The sequence below is a fragment of the Ptiloglossa arizonensis genome, chromosome 8, assembly GCF_051014685.1.
Source record: "Ptiloglossa arizonensis isolate GNS036 chromosome 8, iyPtiAriz1_principal, whole genome shotgun sequence".
NCBI classification, from domain to species: Eukaryota; Metazoa; Arthropoda; class Insecta; order Hymenoptera; family Colletidae; genus Ptiloglossa; species Ptiloglossa arizonensis.
Genome location: NC_135055.1, coordinates 14,493,370 through 14,514,933, shown reverse-complemented (window position 1 = coordinate 14,514,933; position 21,564 = coordinate 14,493,370). Strand labels below are relative to the sequence as shown.

Genomic DNA, 21,564 nt, shown 5'->3' with positions numbered 1-21,564 from the left:
TCGCCTTAATATCCTCGCTATTTGAAATAATAGAGGGAAGCATTGGTTGCAAAACACGCACGACTTCAATGGAGACGTAACACATAATAGTAACAGATCATTCGTGACTGAAAGCATGTGATGGAAACTTGGAAATCAATTTCGTATGTTTAAATAGGATTCTTTCGTGAGATGGAGCCGTGAATTTTAGATACAAAGATGTCAAAGTATACCTCTTCCAAAGTTAATAGTTTCTAGGATGTTCAGCTGTCGAAGACATCGTGTATAAATTTTAATAGGAATTTTTACACGAGTCGGTGTACAAATATTATTACGAATAAGATCATTACGAATAACGAATGAATAAGATTAGAATAGTTTCGAACGACAGAGGCACAGACTTCTAAGCGATGCAAGAAATATCGCGGTGTGAATATTAAGCGCAAACAATTCTCTTGGTATTTAAAAAAAGAATATTGCGAGAATTTCCAAAGCCAGTCGTGCCACAATTTCCTCTCTCGAAACTCTTAAGCTTCCAGCCAGATTCTGCTCACGTTTTCCCTTAGCACCTAATAAAAGAAATTTTTTCAAGTGCCTATAACCGGTACTCTGGATAATCGTAATCCTTTAAACGGGTTAACTAAGCTCTCGCACGCATCCAAGGGACTACCTTCTCGAAACCGTGCAAGCATGGTTTTAATACTTTCCTTTTAATAGGAGTATTTCATACATTAGCGAGTCGATTTCATTAACGACGAAAAAAGAATACCTCGTTCTCGTTAGAAGCTCAAGAAAAGAACAGAGACCGAAATACTCTATACTGAAAAATAAACGTAGATTCGGATAAGTAGATAAGTTATGCAAATGTTGGCCGATCGTTATGTAAATTCGATAAATGTGACTCTCGATCGGTCGTTGTTGACTCTCGATAGTGTAAACGTACAAACGAAGGTACCGATACAACGGACAAAAATCTTTCCGTAAAGTTTCTTTTCACCCTGTATTTATGATAATTGTCGATAGTTAGAATTTTGATCACCGTATTAAAAAATTACATTATTTCCCTTGAATCTCGTAAAAGTTTTCTCATTAAAGTAAATAAAAAGTGCGAATGGAAATATTTTCTCTGCAAAAGATTCGATATCGAAAAAATCAAAACAGGAATATTTCCCAGCAAATATTTATATTCATACTCCACGAATTTTCGAGCAAACTTCTCTTCGAAACGAAGCACATGTACCGAATAAAAATTACTATTCTCGTTCGCGCCTTACATTTTCTCAAAGGAAAAAAATTAAAAAAAACAAAATAGAATCCTCCTTTCCCGTTACACCATGAATTACGTATCGCCGCCGTAGGAAGATTACTAAATTCCAAATGGAGAACATTCCCCGTTTCTTCTTTCTAAGTGCCTATAACCGGTACCACGGACGATCATAATCCTCCAAACGGGTTGACTAAGCTTCCATACGCGCTCAAACGACCACATTCTCGACCGATCGAGAATCGTTCCTCTTCGGTGTTCCGATCGATCGATAAAGAAACTCGCGAATAGTCGAGAAAAGTGCAATTTAACACATTGCACACGGCGCAGTGCTCGCTTAACATTCTTCCAGTACCCGCGGATTGTTGGAAGCGTTAAGAAATATAATCTAATGCAGATAACGTCGCTCACTCCGTCAAAAGTTTCGTTTTCACTCGGAACGTCATTTGGTATATTCGATAAATCATCGTACGAGTAGTACACCTTGACTTTCATTCTTTTTTTTATCTTTACGAAGCATGTTTGTTTTTTTTTTTTTTTTTTTTCAAATTTTTGCTGATATATAAATTATTTCTTTGGACAGTAATAATCGTACAATAATAAGTAGTCTTTGACTACTCGATAAACAATAATAATTGTACAATAATAAGTAGTCTCAGGTAACCCCCTGATATGCATATTTTTCCCCACCATGAAGAATTAAAATAACTGCATACAAGATGCATAATGAGACTGTAAATACTCCGTCTCGTAATTAAATATCTAACGAATTTATTTTTAAGTTGTAATTTTTATTTCCTTCAGCTTCGATTCACGGATTCCATTATCCGTAAAGCTTCTAAATTTACTCACCTCGCGTTGAGTGCGTCGAAAGTAACATATTTTTCGTTTAAATAACCTTCATCTTAAAACTAAACGACACTTACTTGGCTGTATCCCTGTACGATCGAAGCCACTGAAACTCGAGCAACCCTTTACGGTTTCCCAGCGTCGTGTGCAGTCTCGTTCGCTCGTTCTGTTGCACTCGTCGTGACAAAGAACGGTGAAAACTACAAAACAGAGTACCGATTCGACGTAAGCCGCGTCTGTCGTCAAGTGGACGACCTATGACGAAACTGTACACCGAATACTGTACACCTCGTAACCCACCGTGTTAATTTTCTCGGTTACCGGGTAGAAAGAAAATCGGAGAGGCTCTCACCGACGAGTCGAGTTTCTTCTTTCTCGGAGAGTACGAGGAGGGTCGGGGGATGAAGAAACGAGACACAAGTGACTGGTAATAACGTCAGAACCGCATAATAATTCTTACTGGTGAGCAACGAGCGACGCGACAACCGAGGGAGAAGAATCTCGCGTAGACGAGACCGAGACAAAGGGGGTTGACCGAGCTGAAAGAAAAAGGTCCGGGACCGGCGGCGCAAACAATGCCCCCTAACCGTGGTTTTTCTTCGGCAGTCGGTTTTTAGCAAACGCGGATAACTCGCGGCGAGACAAAAAGGACATTTTAAAGCGGTCCTCGACCGCCTTCCCGACCTCGAACGGAATTTTTCAAGCAGGCCGGGATTACGCGCGGGTTAACCAGGTCTCGTTACGGGTTCACCCCCACGAACGTAATCCAATTGCGTTTTCAGACCATTGATCGAGGAGAAACGCCGATTGAACTTTACGATAATGCGACGCGCTCGAACACGCGCCGTTTTACGAGCAAGCGCGAACCGTGAGTCGGGGATTCGTTCGCGTAACGGGGAATAATAATTGACCGAATTATTGTTCCCTCGAATAGTGTCTACGGGGTCAATAACGGTGTGTTTGTTGCGTTTCTAGCGGGAGACAACCTGTGTTTGAAAAAGAGTTAAGGAGGTGTTGCGGTGTAGAATTTTTAAAAAATCGTTTTATTTTTTTTTTTTTATTTCATCTTCGAGTCTTTGGAAGATTTTGGAAAAATGTGTGGAAAACCATATTTACTTCGATTTGTGGAAATGTTAATGATACAGAGGTTTGAACATATATTACTGGTAGTGGTATGCAGAAATTGATAAGGGAAACTTTAAACGTGTTTTCCTCAAAACGTTACTTTTTAAACTGGCTTTCGTGGTATCTCAAGATTTGTATAGTTGATCGATTGACTTTATATTTGGAGAGAATGTTCGGTAGAAATGTTTTTAAAGGTTCTTCACTTCGTATCTTGGAATAAAATGAAGAGAACTTTTAAGACAACCTAATAATTTGTAATTCGAACTTACTGATTTCAATTTAAACAGTAACCTCGTCGAAAAAATACAACACGATAGATACGATAGAAATACATTGATAGTGTTAAAAAATTATTTAAAGATTAAATAAAATGTTCACTTCGTTCCTCAACAGACGCTAAAGTTCTAATTCGAAAATCGTAGTTCCGTTCAAACGAGAATTTTTGGAGCAACCTGATAATTCGTAATGTGAACCTACTGATTTCAATTGAAACGCTAATCTCGTCGAAAAAAAATATAACGTGTAAGAGACGATGGAAATAAACGTTGGTCGCGTAAGACTCTTCCGCATCGGGCAGCAACGCGAATCTCGAGCGAATAAAATTGCCCGAGATCCGGTCTGAAAACGTCTGAGCCACTTCTCAAGAGCCTAAGCGTATGAATAAACGTCTTAGAATTTCTGCCCACGATGGAGTTGATTTACTTGCTCCAGATAGGGGAACGAAGAGGCAAAAGGTGACGGTTGAGACGATGGAGTGGGATAGACGAACACTGACCAACGTTCGCTCGACGTCGAGGTTAGGTTCATGACCGAGTTTGTCGGTTAGTGTTCGTAACCGAGGTGTACAAATACAACGGTGAGTTCGATGCATTCGGTAAAGCGATCGGTCTCAGCTACGAGCGTAAGAAGGGACGACTTAGGAACATTATAACCATTGAAATGACAAGCGGAGAACGAGGAAAGGGAGGTACCGAAAGCGAGAAAGCGATTTAACATTCCCCCTTGTGGGATTCGTGAGTCGTATGAATCAGAAGCCAGTTCCGGATATTCCCATGCCAGTGGATAAAGATTTTACGACAGTTCCGCAAACTTGATAAAAGCCACGCTACTGGCAAAATTGCACTTTGCCGAATTTTACACACGATGTTTGACGTCGCTATCGAACAAACGGATACAAACGTTTCGTGTTTCGTTCGGGCCAGGTGGCCCACGTGACGCAAGAATTTATTTTATTAACCAGTTTGCCATCACCGTTCAATCGGAAATAAGTCCGCCATAGATCGCGAGTATATTTGTTGAAATTTTATTTAACGCGCCCGTGGAGATTGGTGACGAGTTTTACACGGATGAAAGTTTCGAGGAGAGAACGAAGGATCGATTTTTATTTATTGGTATTCGACGAATAAAAATTAGAATTTCAATTGTGGAATAAAATATATTGCGACGAACGAATGTAAAAATATAAACGTCCAGCGTAAATCGTTGTACGTTGGTTTTCGTTCGTCGTCTTTCGTTTGGATAGAATTTTACACGTCTCCGGAATAAAGTCCGGTTTGTAGCTCGTGTATCGTTTATTTATACGAATATATCGCGTTGCATTTAATTCGTTTGTTTCGTTAAAGATTTCGCGTAATTGTTTACTTCGAATTCCCACCTTTGGTGACGATTTTGGAGGATCAATGGATAATCTTTGTTGTCGCATTTATTTTTCATAGCGGGATCCCTTGGGACGACTGACGCGTGGTAACCTACATATTAAATATAAAGTAATATAAATATAAATATTTATATTTGGTATTGAAGCAGCTGTCGAGTAACGTCTAAAAATAGTTTGACAGATTGAATATAAAACAGCGAAGAATCGTTAAACGTTTATCGCTAAGAATAATCAAAAAAACTCTTTCTATCGACAAAAATATTATTCTAAGTTTATTTCTGAGAAACAGTGTTAAAGATTTTTCAAATAAATACTTTTAAAACTACGTCCTTACTTACTGAACAACCCTTCCAATTCTTAATAAAATATTGTTCAATTAAGATTCGAAAGAAAATATAGAAACATTGTTACTTCAAATTTCCTCTTTTAAATTTATCAAGTATCCATCGACAGCTATCTAGGACTTTATTACTAAATACAGTATTAATTCGTTAAGAGATCACGACGCGGGACCTGAGCGAGCTCTTATCGCACAAGAGTCGCGTTTCTCGCATCGTTCGATCGCTTTGTCGCGATCATATGCCTTCGCGTGACGAGAACAATTCAAATATCGTGTAGTTCGAATCGAACGTCGAGCTCTTAACGAATAAATATGGTACTCGTTTCAACAGGTCGCTGAACACTCGTAACGTGTAAAAACAAACCGAAACTCTTCCAATCGACATCACAAATTTAGAATCGTTCGAATTAAGAAACTCGCGAATACCCCGTCACGAAGAAACCTCGTCCACGTGAATCCATCGTTAACATCGATAACCAAACCCAACACAGCGGTCTCGATCCGGGCGAAACGTATTCCATTGCTCGGAAAGTAATTTCGTTTTCCAAAACGGAGAATATATCATTCAATAAAATATTTCATACATCCTAAAAAAAATCGTGTTTCGTTTTCATCAAAAAAAGAAAAAAGAAAAGAAAAAAAAACGAAATTACTTTCCGAACAACGTAACAGAACATCGCGAGAATTTCGAAATCCCGTTCGACGAGGCAGCAGGTGTAATCGGGCCGATGGGATGCGTCGGAAAACTGAAAACGCAACGGGGCACGAAACCCGTGGAAATCGCGAGTTCGAAACGAACGGCGGCCAAAACCGCAATAAAGCCTCGAAAATCAGAGGAAATCCTCCGCCCCGTTCGTAGAATTTCACCGGGAAGGATCGAGGCACGATGCAATTGCAGCGACCGGGACGGGAACGAAGCAAAATAGCTGCACCGAAAAAGCGTGTCCGATATGATAGGAAAAAGGGGTCGAGGGAGAGAGAGAAAGAGAGAAAGAGAGAGAAAAAGAAAAAGAAAGAGAAAGACAAAAATCAAAGAGCGTTCGCTCGAATGGGAAACGAAGAGACGCGGCGGGGCGGTGAAAGGCCAGCATCCGACCTCTCGAATCAGCAGAGGTCTGCCTTGATGCCCCGTAAGGGTAGAGGGGGACGACTATTATTGGATTACGGTGGCTCTGGCACGTTTCACCACGTAATCCTAGAGTACCGCAAGGGTTACCGCGTTACGGGCGTGTGCTGTCCGCCCTATGCCCTCTCATTCACCCTTTGGGTTCATCGCTCCGTGGACGGCTGCCTCGAAATCCCAAACCTCCTCTCCCCGCCCCCTCCCCTCCCCTTCCCTCTGTACACCGGACTATCCGTACCTTGGAACGCGAATTTCGACTAGCCTTTCCTTTCCTCTGGAATATCATGGCGCAGCTTTGCTCTTTGGGACCCCCGGTTCGCGGCGTGTATTTAAGGACAGAGAGAATATCTTACTTCGTCGGACTTAAGCGCTATTTACCCGCTTCCACACGGTCTTCGCCGTGTCTACCGGCCAGAATTAACGTCAACCCTCGTTTGCGTCAAAATAATTACGAGTAAACGCTACGACGGCTTGTATAATTCGATAGGAAGATAATCAGGGTTAACGTTCACTGCGGTTCGACGAGTATCGTGGCTGGTAAGCAACTCTAACGAGGGCTAGTCGTAGAGGTCTAGAATTTACGTACCAAGGGTGGATCTGTATATACGGATAGATTCGTTCCCTCGTAGCTCGTAGCGGGAAAGTTTTGCCGGAACTGGGTTTCCTAGGTCTCCGTACAGGGAATAGAAAAATTTAAATAAACAAACCTTGTCGATAACGAGGCGCGGGTTGAACGATGTAGTATACGGTAACGTACCGACTACGGCTCGCGATTCTGTTCGTCCGTGTTGTATTAATGTTCTAGGTATACTATACTCTAGCTCGTGGATTTTATGCATACGTTAATACAGAAAACATATGCAAATTGTACGGAGAATTTATTCCATATATTAATATGTAATAATATTTCACTTTGCACAAGAGACTATATTCTGGATACGTTTAGGGGATGTTTTGCCTGGGTAATGGTTGAACGAAGAATTTCCGCTGATATGCAAACTCCTGATGGGGGAAAGAGGTGTGCGAGGAGGAGAATATTCTGATTAGTATTTTTTAGCGAATTAATGTGGATTTTTTTTTTTTTTTTTTTAAGATTCTTTAGATACTTTGAGTTGGCGATGTTGGATCGGTCTGTGACGATAATTGAGAACCTTGAATTTGAGAGAGTGAATTAAGAGAAACTGTTTATAAAGTTACCGTTTTGACTTAATATCGCGAAAAAGATAGTATTCGAAAAGTACATATTTTCACGCAGTAGGTAGCCGTTGTCGAGTCGATAAGACTTTATTTAAATTCTTGACGAATTATAAACCTCTTTCTACTGTGTTAATAATCATCTTTTTGAAACTACTGTCATAATGTTCGCTAACATCAAGAATTATAATTCGATAGACCATCTAAACTTTAAAAATAATTTTCAGATGCCTAATATTATTTTCAGAGATGTAATACACTCGAAGTGTATTACAAAACAAAAATATAATCTTTCTTTCACAAAATACCCTTGAAGTGATTTATAGTAACAAAAATGTAATCTTTCTTTCACAAAACAATGTTTTATTGCCAAATTTATACTCTCGTTTATTAGATTAGCTTTTTTTGAAGTAACAAAAAAACGACCAGGAATAGAACTACGTCCCACTTACTGCAAGATCTTCAATTATTAAAGTACACTGAGAAAATGGTACCTGGTGGACATTGGAAAATTACACGCGTCAAACTATAACTACTAAACGACACAAAGCCCTTTTTGAGATAAGAAAAACACTACCAAGAATAGAGCTATGTCCCACATACTGTAAGATCTTCAATTATTGAAGTACACTGAGAGAATGGTACCTGATGGATATTGGAAAATTATGCGCGTTAAAAATAGAGGTGAAACTATAACTACCAAACGACACAAAGCTTTTTTTCAGGTAACAAAAACACTACCAAGAATAGAGTCTACGTCCTACTTACTGCAAGATCTTCAATTATTAAAGTACACTGAGAGAATGGTACCCGATGAACGTTGGAAAATTATGCGCGTTAAAAGTAGACGTCCGTCTACCCTGTCAAGTTTCGGAGGGTCATTCGACCGATGCTTTTTCCATCGTCTCTTCGGATCGCGTTCGTACATCGGAACCTGCTCGAAACATCGTGTCTTCGGGTAGCCAGAAGAACATCGAGAACCATGTCCAAGCCGTTCTTCAATGTCCGATTGGTACGTCGCACGGGGTGGCGAAGGGGCTGCGATCGGCTCTTCGGGAATATAAGAAATTACAAGATGCCTACCCGATGGTATAAGGCTAATGGTACCGACTCAAACGGCAATAAGAGCGGACTAAGTGCTGGCCCCGAACCAAGGGGACTGAGAGACGCGTACAGACAGTCGGTGCCTCTGACTAGGTAACCAAACATTCCTGCACGTACTTCGGTTGTCTCTTTCACCGAAACTACCGGTCCAGGACCATCGAAACCCTCGATGGAATAAATGTCCCCTGGACCCGTACAGTAGCCGTGTGCGAGTCGAGACATCTGCTTCGAGCCAGTACGTATCTTGATTACTCAATTTAGCACCGCGTGTAGCCACTGGGTAATTTCGTACGACGTATTCTCATTTTCCCCGTGACGAAGGCCCGGGATCGACGAGAGAAAGGTTAAAATTATCGATTCGTTTCACGGATGCCGAACGATTTCTGAATTCAACCAACTACGTAAGATCGGTACCACGATTCCCTACGTATTGTACCGGGAGAACACCGTTGCTACAATTTGCTTAATTGACAGTTCTGAAACGTAACGTGTTTCCTCGTGTTCCACATACCCGTATACGTAAATCTCGGTTCTACGTGCGGTGCAAGAAAGTGCAGCCCGAATGGATCTACGGAATTCGATACGGTGATTTTTCTAACGGGATCTATCGCGTTTTATTATTGTCCCAGTATCGTTTATAAGCATCTACATGGAAAGTAATCTTCCCTGACGGATTAGAAACGCGAGTACTCAAGGCACGAGATTTATAGAGACGATGGTTGAAACAACAGAGGGTGTAGGTGCTTTGCAACGCTGTCCCGCTCGATCAATATCGTTCCGTGGCTGCAGAAAGTGATCCAAAGAGTCAACCTTGTCGATTAGCATCGATCTACACACGTTGACTGTACAAGAAGACCGAAGCGTGCAACTTCGCCCGTCAAGATCAATCGGTTTACGCTAATCGTGATAAGTAGACTCTCAACGATGTACGAGTCAGGGACAGGAGAAAAATATCCTATCAATCTCGATAGTTGGTCACAGACTGACGTTATTTTAAAGAGACAAACTGGTCAATTTCCTCGTAGAAGAAATCGTAATCACGTCGTCAACGATTTTCATTTCATTTTCACTGATAAAGAATTTCTATGGTACACGAATCTATTACGGAAAAGAAACTACTTTTGATTGTAAAGTATAGATCAACGTGAAAAACAATACTAATCTGCACGTAATCGATAGGAAAGTCCCTGGAATATACCAATTATTATTTCGCAGAAAATAGTTTACATCTTAAAACATTAGAGAATATACACGAAAAGCTTCACTCCAATATTACGTTATAACAAAAATTGCGAAAAAAAAAACACTTTTATTTTAAGATACATCCCAATATTACGTTACAAAAAAAATTGGAAAAAAACACTTTTATTTTAACCTTTCACCTCAAAATACATTACAACAAAAATTACAAAAAACCACTTTTATTTTGACGTTTCACCTCAAAATATATTGCAACAAAAATTACAAAAAAAACTTTTATTGTAACGTTTCACCCCAATATTACATTACAATAAAAATTATAAAAAACCACTTTTATTTTAACGTTTCACCCCGATATTACTTTGTAACAAAAATTGGGAACAATCACTTTTATTTAAACCGTTGTTTTATCCGAGTCTGTCCCCTTAAGTGCGTATCCCAGGGCAAATGCCCCGTTTGCCCGGGGCCGGGGGCGGTACCGGTTGGTTATTACTCTCTCCTCGGTATTGAGTCGTCAGCGAGAGGTGTAATAAAAGCACCGAAGCCTCGTACGACAATATTGTTGTATTAGGACACGGTACGTACGTTCGTTCGTTCGTTCGTTCGTTGGTTCGCGAGCGTTCCCTGTCGCCGAGCGATATCAAGAATGGAGCCGGCCGAACCATAGATCCTATTTATCAGTGGCAGCGAGCACCGGTCATTTTTACCGCGCGCGAAGCCGATAGCGGTCGCAGTTTCTGTCGAAGGGTTTCACACGGAAGTCCCCGGAGCCTGACGAATGCGTTTTACATCTTCTCGCGCGATTACCTCGCACGTAACGCGCGCGGTACCAGCGCTGGACGCGAGGGGTGCGCTTGCAAACGTCACGGTGACAAATGGGGACCAAAAGCGGACGAGCGAGGCTGCGACGTGACCCTTGGTAACCCTGCCAAGAAGCAACCGAGAGTTTCCTCGTGGAATGTCGCGACGCTTTCTGCCTCGTACGTCTTTCCCCGTTGCTGCCACTCCTATACTCGTGGTAAAAATTACTTCGCTGGAAAGGGAAACCGGACCGTTCGACGTTCCTCCTTGGAAATCGTGTGTCTACGCGTTCTCCGAGACACGAAGCACGTCAACGGTGGACAAGAAATGGAAATGGCACGTAATTGTGACGGGGATCGGCCAGTTTGACGATTTTTCGAATGCGGGTGCTACGAAAGAAACTTTTCAACGTTTGTCATTTTTGTACACCGCTTTATTTTAGTTTTTGAGTGGGTGGGTGAGGGGGAAGTATTTGATTTTTTTTTTTTTTTAATTTCAATGAGATTGATTTAGGAGGGAGTATTTGTTCTTTTCTTTTTTTAATTTGGATGAGACTGATGTAAGGGAGAGTATTTGATTTTGTTTAATTTGAATGAGAATTAATGTAGGGGAAAGTATTTCTTTTCATTTGAATTCATTAAGAGAGGAGTATTTGTTTTGTTTTAATTTGAATGAAATTAACGTAGAGGGAAGAATTTGATTTCTTTTCATTTGAATTAATTAAGAGAGGAGTATTTGTTTTGTTTCAATTTGAATGAGAATTAATGTAGAAACGACTATTCGAATTTTACTTCAATTTGAATTAGATCAATATAGAGAAGAGTATTTGATTTTTTAAATTGAATAAACGTAGAGGGAAGTATTTAATTTGTTTTTTTTTTAAATAAACAAATAACAAATAAATCATTTAGTTTGAACGAAACTGATATATTTTTTAGTTACATTCGTTACAAAAACAATCTTCTTTTCATTTAGAAATACGTACTCGTCCCTTACATCGGTACAACGATGAATGAATCGATAAGACATTCACTGGAGCCCATGCCCCGGATCTCGTTCTCGAACACGAAACACGTTCCGAACGCGTAAAAATTTCGGTAGAATTGTTACCCTTTCGGAACGCCAACCACCCTAATCTCCACGTTCCCGTTCCAAATTATTCTTACCGTTCCCGAGCGATCTTTTCACGGAATTCACCTCGCCGCGAATATTTCGTCCCCTCGAATACTTCCTGGAAACAATCACGACATCGTCCCGAGCGGGGATCTCGTATAGGCCTCGGCAACGTAATGGGATCCATTCAACAATTGGCTTAATTTGCGTAAACTCGAAGGCTGAATCGAGCGTTTTCCTCGGGCCGATTACCGCCCCGGCGTGGAAATCCCCGGTGATAATAACGTGAGCCCCGTGGAGCCCGCTGATTCCGTAGAAATGCAATTACGAGCACGACCGGCTGAAGCTTCGTCCCCCGGTCGAAAGAAATCCGCCACCGGAAGATCTCTCGAGGCGGCTGGAGAAATTACTTCACTTCCACGGATTGCTGTGATATAAGTAAGAGCGTTTTTGGCCGGGCTCGCGGCCTGGATGCGAGTTTGTCCCGCGGAACTTTCCCGTACCTTATTCGCCCGTACCGCCGCGTATCGCCAACCGCGAATTTTCCGCCGCGTTTCTCACCGCGACGTTCACGACACGCTCGCGCCACTCACCTTTTTAATTTCACCCAGAGTTTTTATCCCTTTACCGCGAATCCAAATCATTTTATCCCCTCGTTGCGAATCCGAGTAATAGATAATTAAATTTTTATACCTTTTATTTGCGACGTATTCCATCTTAGAATTCGTCTTTTGATCTTTTTTTAATTTGAACGACGATCAATGTAGAAGGAAGTATTCGATTCTTTTTCATTTGAATTTATTAAGAGAGGAGTATTTAATTTTTTTTTTTTTTTATTTGATTGAGATTAATTAGGAACGAGTATTCGACTTTTATTTTACAATTTCCCCCGCTTGGAACGATGTGATTTTTCATTTTCACTGGAGTTTTCGTTCTCTTAGTGCGAATACGAATAATGGATAATTAAATTTGTATACCTTCGTTGCGATGTATTCCATCTTAGAATTCGTCTTTTGATCTTTTTCTAATTTGAACGAGGATCAATGTAGGGGGAAATATTCGATTCTTTTTCATTTGAATTTATTAAGAGAGGAATATTTTATTTTTTTTTTTAATTTGATCGAGGTTAATTAGGAACGAGTATTCGACTTTTACTTTACAATTTCCCCCGCTCTACTTAAGAAAACTACTATCAATATTTAAATAAAATAAGGCATTGGTATCATTTTAACAACGAACCGACTAGCACACTACCAGCAACAAAAAATTCACTCCCTCCTCTATGAGCCGTTTTAATAATTTAATGGCAATCGAACAATTCCCAATACCGCAACGCGAATCCCCTCTGAATATATCACATTTTTACATTTTACTCTTTCGCGAGTGGTTTTCCCATTACAGAGGTTACGCGGTTCGATTTCTCATTACTCCCCGTTGAATATTTCAACCGTGTTAATAATTTCGTCGATCCGCTTCTTTCACCTTCGTATTTCTCGTTGAATAACGAACGACACGTTAGATATTCCGCAACGGTTACCTTCGTATCGTATACAGCTTGTTTTTGGTTCTATTTGCTTAGACTAAATTTTAACCCATCAACCACCCCCGGCTATCATATCTACGAAATACGAGAACTCGCTTTACCCGGGGCGGTCTCAGAGGCAAACATTGCAAGGTTTCTGTATTATCGCGTGTAATTCTGCCGGAGCTTTAATTAAACTAGACAGCGGTTAAAATGACGCTTCGCCTAACCATTCGCGAACTAGTTAACCAACACACGTAACCCGGGAAGTAGCACCGAGTAGTTGGAAAAATACATCGGTGCATAGCTGCGTTTGCGATCGGGGGCGTTAAGAAATTCTCCGGCCGGAACCAACTGAAAAATTCTTTTTTTCCAACGGTAATTCACCGTTATTTACTCGCGTTGGTCAAGCTTTACGAGTTGAACGTGGCCGTGGCGATAAAGATAGCACGAGGCACGAAACTCGAATAAATTGTTGTAAAGTGTTGCTCGAGATAGAAAGCATAGCGCGAAACTACGAAATCGGATCGTCTCTGTTCTCGTCTACCGGTTAACAAAACGTGGAACATTTTCTTTCGAGGAAACACGATGAAACTTTACACCTTCGACGGTAGGTAAATAATTCACGCGGTGCAACAAGAGTCACGACCTGTAGACTTACTTTGCGTTTACAAAATGCAACTGCACTTTTTCAAACGAGACCTGAAACATCAATATTTCGTGATTCGAAACTTTCTTTCGGACGACTCTCTTACAAATCTCGCAATAATTTGATTTTTTAATCAATTTTAATCATTTTTTGATAATTTGACACCTATAATAAAACATGAAATATTTCGTTTAATCCACTTTGCGATATCGAGAGGATACGACGATAAAATGGCGCGAAAATTAACAGAAAAATTCCCGAGTTAATGAACGATAACGTGATTGTAAGTAATGACTACAAAGGTGACTTTCTTCGCGTGAAGAATTCTTCGCGTGCAACGATAATCATTTTTCACCGACCATTTTCTTCGACCTTTCTCAAAACTGAAGATACGATTTACTCATCGAACCCTTTATGTAAAACTAAATCAAATTAATCCTTCAAAACTAGTCCCTATCGTTAAAAATACCAATTGTTCCGACACCTTACAAAGTAGTTCCTCTTTCGATAATGTTCCATGACTATAATAAATAACATTTACATAGATTGGTCGGTCTCGTATGTTTGCATTGACTCAGCGATACATTCTGAATAAATTTGTCACAATTATCGAACACCATCGTCGCGATAACGGTCCCCTGTAAAGTACAATGGAAACGCAACTGGCATTACGAGTACAAAGGGTTTATCAACAACTTGGTTCTCCATTTCTAACGTACATCCCTCTCTAATTCGAAGTTCGATAAAAGTCCACGGGTATCGATTGTCGCGCGAGAGGGAGGGAGAGGGGGAGTTAAATTGGCCCGATCGGTACTTCGTTAGCTCACGTGGAAAATGGAATCGGTTCGAGGCGATAGCTCATAAAGTATCATTACGAATAGCCACTTAATCACGGGTTATCGAGCTCCGAAGTACTGGAGCAAATCCGCCACTTGGTCTGAACCAGTTGCCATGTTTCTGTGTCGGCCATTAGATCTGCCCTCCGCAGTTCCAAACTCGATGGCCCATGATTAGGTTCTCTTAATGGCGTTACACCGCCTATACTTTACGACGTTGCGGCATCTTTCGTTCATAACGACAAGAAATATATTTTTTTTTTTTATTTTTTTACACGAGGTGGTTCGATATTTTCGAATTCGATTTCTTCGTTATGGATATTTACCGAACGAAGAATGATTGGTTTATAAGGGTAGAGCAAAGCAATACGAATAAAAAATTTCTTCTTTGGTGTTATTTTCAAACAGCACTTAGACGTGTATTACGAGTATCGTTTTAAATAAATTTACAACGGGAAAATGACAACGGTGCGTGCAATCGTAACGTAAATAATAATATTGTACGTGAAGGTATCGAACCGAATTTTAAACCTCTTCGGTGACAGTGTATTTAAAATATGAAAAAAGAAAAGATTCTTTTCGTACTGCTCCATTTTTCCTTTTCTTAGAGTCACTTTTGTGTACAACGAAAGGAGAAAGAAGAGATTGATCTTGTATTACTTTCTGCTCTTTTCCTGTACTTTAAAGTAACATTTTTTACCGAATCGAATGTTTTATTTATCGTTCGAATAAAATATTATCGTTGAAATTGCCCTCGCGTTTACCACGTTCGTTTACTTACAACACGAGAGCTTCGAGAACTCGGAAACACACCGATGGAATGTTTTTCTAGCGATTTACGATAACGGGACCCAAGAAATTATTAATGTAATAATTAATCCGATATTTCCACGTTGGACGGGAACGCTGTGCTGACGATGATCAGATTGCAATCTCGGATTAAATTTATCCGCTTACGTAATTAACACTCATTTCGAGTGATTTAGGTATACACTCCGGAATATATCTAACGCGAGTCCCGAGTATATTTAATGCAAACACGAGAGATCAATTGCCTTTCGTAACGGGCTCTGGTAACTCGTCTGTGCATCCACCGTCTCGAAATAATCAATTAAGACACTCGTGTTACGCGATCGATTCGATAGGACACCTTGCGTTTTCAACGAAAACGAGTGCAAATAATCGGGGAACACTTCCGTCAACGATATTATCGTTGAAAAAAAGAAAGTTTCACGAGCAAGGAGAAATTTATTCGACAAATAATATTTAAAAATCCCTCCAGGTGTATTTAAATGCAATTAAATCGTTACGAGCCCGGCAATAAATTCATTTGCATTCGCCCGAATTCACGACGAATATGGACTCGTATCGTGGCCTCGGCAAATAATTAACGAATCCATTACCATAAAAAATTTACGATGCCGTCGTTGAAAAAAACTCGAGAAAAATTTTAACGTTTTGACTTAATTCCTCGCCCCGATCGCGGTTCCGCGAGATTGCATTAAAATTATCTCCCGAACGCACGCATTACCACTTGAAAAGGAAACTCGTTATCCGACCTTCTCGGAATGTTAAATAATCTAACAATATCCCGCGCGGGTGTAACCCGAATAATTTTCAATCAACGCTGATAAATATCATCGCCGTTAATCACGATCGATTTCTCCGTTTCCTTGTTTATCCCCCGAGCTGAAATTACTGTTTCTAATCTTCGTAAACTATTTTGACACCGAAGCTGATCAAATACGTTGTCACTGTTCGTTATTACGTATCCGGGTAAATGTTTCCATTTATGAAAATTAAACGACCAATATCACGGCTCGTGTACCTTACGATGAGCTTAAATTGCCTCGAGATTGAATTAACGCTAAATACCAGCTTCGAGGAAACACTTGAACGTTTCGTCGTTCAATTCGCTCGTAGAAATTAGTTTTTAGTTCCCCGATGTGGCTGGAAAACTCGTAAGAACTTATTATTCGAACACGCTCGAGAATAATACCTATTTTCACGAACTTGCTCGCGCGCCGAACGGTAACGAGAAATGTTAATTTTGTGGATTAATGATGAATCGACGTGTAATCTCGGGAAACCATTCTCCGCGGTTCTTAACTCCTTCGTCGGTTTTCAGGTGGCTTCGACATCGGAATGAAATGTAAATTTAAATTCGTTTCCACAATTCTATCGACCTTAAGTCGACGGAAGCTGGATGTAATAGAGACCATGGCCTCTCGAGCGTAAAAACTTTCATGACCTCCGTGGAAATTGTTTGGAACGGTGTTCCAAACAATCTGCATTTATCAACCGACCGGTAGGAAAAAAGTACGAGTGGAGAAAAAAGAAAGAAAACAAAAGAAAAAACGAGAACTTCGTCCCGTCGAGATGATAAATTACGGTCGTCATTATCAACACCTTCTCTTTCTTCGAACGGACATTTTCATCTCGGCTTCGGTACCAATTTTGTCGTTTCGTTATTCGTAAAAATAGTTGTTCGTGAACTCTTTGCAAAAAGAAAAGTACAAATTACCGATACGCTTACGAGAGCAATTTCGAGAACGTATCGATGCCTACGAAGCACTATAATTTTCCGTGTTTTTTTTTCAAACGCTCCGTGAACGCAATCTTGGCCGACGGACTTGTTAATTTGCAACGCGTTATAAATAAACGTACGTTGCTTTCGCGAGCTGTTCATTAAGATTTAAATGCCCACGGTGTACCGCGATTTCTCGATCGATATAAAATCTGCTTTCCAGGTATTAATAAGAGATCGCGTAAATTGACGATGAAGTACCATTATTATAAAACGAAATATTTCACCGTTTGCATTTCAATCGACGGAAAACTATTTATAAATCCCGTTACGTTTATTTCGTATCGTCCTCGGGTATGCGCGTATTTATCGCGTCATAATTTTTTACAACCGTTACTCGTGAAATCACATTTTTATCGACCGCAAATATATTTACTTCTGAAACACGTATTGGCGAATTTAACCGGTATTGATCAATTCGTGGAATTATTGAAAATAATTATTGAAAACGATCGCGAGTCGTTTCGAAATAAATAAAAATCCGAACTATCCGAATGTTTCCAAATGATTCGATAAAACCTAAAAAGAAGAAAAGAAAAGAAAGATACGTACGAATAATGTAAATAAAATAACGTAAATAAAAAATATACACATAATACTCCCCGCTAGATTTCCCACCTATCCAGATGCGCGAAGCTTCCAGGATTTTCTCTGGATTTTTCCAAAGGTGTACCGTTTACGCGTAACGAAGAACTCGGCGAAACGGGTACGTACGTTGGACCGGTATTTTCGTTTCGCTGTTAATCCAAAACTAATTGCCGTTAAATTACAAGCACGCCATAAAACGTGGACGTGAATTTCTAACAAGCCCCGGGAACGTATGCACTCGTTGGACAGGGAATGCGGGTTAGTTTTCCCGAGTTGTCCCTCTGCTCTCGGTTTATGCGTCCCCTCAGACCGCTTGCAGCCAAAGGATATTAATATTCCAGTCAAAGAGGGAAGCTCGCGTGCCATCGAGTCACTATGGACTCCGCAGTCTCGGTGCTTTGGTGCCATCTTTGGAATATCCGGCGTCCCGGTGGAACGGACAACCGTGGAATAACGGATGCACTCTAGTTGCTGTCTGACGTCCAGAGATCGAACTCTCTCAAGATTCGAAGCGTTGCTTACATAAATCGCGTGGAATCTGTTTTCAATCTGTTCGCGCTATGGCGAGCAAAACGATGTTACGTGTATTAGAACGATGTAACGGGGGTTAGGAGTAGGGTGTCGCGAACGAGACGATTTATCGTCGAACGAGTTGCGCAACTTTGGTCGATACGACCGAACGATAATTGTAAAATGTGTCCGTGGGAACCAACCGCGTTGGCCATATTCGACTACGATCCGGCAACGCCATACGAGCATCGTTGCGAACCAAACGCGACGTACTCGTCGTCGTTGTCGTCCTCGTGTGATGTATCGTTACGCCTATGGCCCCCTGGAAGATCGACGCTTTATCGCGGCGATGGAGTCACCGTTTTCCGCCTCTGCTCCCATGCGCCTCGCTGCTCTAACTGGGTTATCTTCGACGCGCTTATAGGGGCCATAGACGCGACGATTTATTTTACGATCGGTTGTACATCGAGTTGCAACGATAGTCGCGCGGTGACGGTGCCGATCACGCGGACAGTCGAACCACTGTTTAAAAATACAATCGAGTGTACGGTTGCGTTGCAAACGCGGTGGATGGATTTCAAACGCGGTGAACGAGTCGAATTGTTTCGTTCTGATAAATTATAATTCAATGTACGCCGAACCGATAATGCTCGATTATAATTGAAACGAATAATCGATTCACCGTGCGCGAGAAATTGAATCGATGACGTTGACAGTTTCGATGTATAGGTTACGAATGGACGATTGTTTGGAAGAAGGGTGTAAGGGTGTATTTTAGGTTTGTGCCGAATGTGGACAAGGTGAAGTAAATTTTCGTTGGCCGTGGTTTAGCGAAACACGAGATAAAATTGATCGAAAATAAACCGAACAATTTTTACGTTACGCACGGTACGTGCTCGTAACGGTAGAATTCAGAGATGTGTCCTGCAGGCGTCAAGATTTACGCAATTATCGAGGTAACAAATCCAATAAGAAGTAGCTCGTTTAGATATCCCCGCTATCTATGACCCCTGGTGTAATCGTCGGAAGACACGGCACTTGTTGCTAAGTGACCGCTTGACCACACAATGCAACCAACGAGGTTCTCGTACGATTGCAACTAAGTTACAGTTATCGAGGTTCTCGCACAATTGTATCGAGGTTACTTTAAAATGCGGTTCTCGAACAATTACGTCGAAGTTACAATTATCGAGATTCTCATAATTGCATCCTAGTTGTAATTATCATGGTATAATTTCATGGAAGTCACAATTATCGAGATTCTCGTATAATTGTATCGTAATTGTAATTATCGCGGTATAATTTCGTGGAAGTTACAATTATCGAGATTCTCGTATAATCAAACTTACAATTATCGAAGTTCTCGTATAATAGAACTTACAATTATCGAAGTTCTCGTACAATCAAACTTACAATTATCGAAGTTCTCATATAATCAAACTTACAATTATCGAAGTTCTCGTATAATCAAACTTACAATTATCGAAGTTCTCGTATAATCAAACTTACAATTATCGAAGTTCTCGTAGAATCAAACTTGCAATTATCGAAGTTCTCGTACAATCAAACTTGCAATTATCGAGGTTCTCGTGCAATCGAACTTGCAATTATCAAGGTCCTCCTATAATCAAACTTACAATTATCGAAGTTCTCGTATAATAGAACTTACAATTATCGAGGTCCTCGTACAATCGAACTTACAATTATCAAAATCCTCGTACAATCGAACTTGCAATTATCGAGGTTCTCGTACAATCGAACTCGCAATTATCGAGGTTCCCGTGTAATCGTAACGAACGTACAGTTATCGAGATGGCGTCACCGGCCGGTGAAACGTAGCGTCGAACTCCCGTTCCCCGAGGAACGAATTTCATACGAGGTAAGCAACATTCGTCACGAGTTTCCGCTCAAGTTCGGCCGTCCGTCGCGTAGCACGAAAACTGAAACGCGCCATTACCAAGTCACATCAGGAGTAATGCGCGACGGGGAACTGTACGTTCCACTCTCGTTACACCGCTAATACGTTCCACCTGACGCCAGCCAGGCCCCGTTGCACGTACCCGGAAACTCGAAAACGCGAAAGAGTTTAGACGCGCGGAAAGTTAGACAGCTAACCCGGAAGAAAGTTCCACCGGTACGAGGGTGGCCGGAGGAGGAGTAGGGACATTAATATTCCCCGGGAAACCGGTGGACTCCCGGCAGGTTAACGCGGTGGGGTCCCGATGCCATCTCTGGAGGAGGCCAGCATCCCCTCGTTGAAGGCAGCCACCGGGAACAAGGAAATGTTCTTCCCGGTGGGCGGTCACGGGAAAGCTACGTCCGCCCACCGACAGTCGGTAAAGTCTCCGCGAGAAAGGAAGCGTCCTGGAGGCTCCTACGATACGAATTCTAGGAAAGGGATCCGCTCCGCGAGAGAGCGAAAGTACGAATGAGCGGTGCACGCTCGCGATGAAGAGCGCCATCTTCCCGGATCGATCGGCTCGCGTACGCGGACCCGATGGACGAACGGGCGATACCACGCCAACGAAAGCGAAAGTGTTTCTGAAACTTCCGGCTCCTCGGGGAGGAATTGGGTCGCGAGATCATCGAGCTCGCCGCCATGGATGATAAAAACCGTCCTTTCACGGCCGATCTCGACTACGCGTCGAAACTCGAACCGTTTCGTCGTGTTTCTCGACACCGAGACCAATACGTGGAATATTTATAAAACGATCTCACTCGGGAGAAACCAGACTCGATTTGTTTTCTACGCGAAACAATTAAGAAATATACCCCGTGTAAACGAGATAAGCGTCCCTTCGCGGAGAATTTTACCTACACGTTGTAAGTCTCTCGTTTCGTTTCTTCTGTACCAAGACGAGTACATGTGGGATTTATATAAAATAACATTTTATCGGTTCAATTCATTTTCTGCCTAAAATAATTAAGAAACAACCGCTGCGTAGACGAGAAAAGCGTGTTCTCGAGAGGAATCTTACCTCCACGTTATAAGTTCTTCGTTGTGTTTCCTAACACTGAGACAATGACGCGGGGTGTACATAAAATGATTTTCTGCCGAAAATAATTGAAAGACGTATAAACTCGTTACTCGAACGAAAGAAACATTCTCTCATGGGTGATCTC

The 21,564-nt window shown here is 41.2% G+C and overlaps 1 protein-coding gene across 1 annotated transcript in view; it reads right to left on the bottom strand.

Moving 5' to 3' along the window:
* The window catches only part of LOC143150412 (mannosyl-oligosaccharide alpha-1,2-mannosidase IA-like), a 221,775-nt gene that overhangs the window by 166,028 nt on the left and 34,183 nt on the right, over nt 1-21,564 (bottom strand). The window lies entirely within an intron of this gene.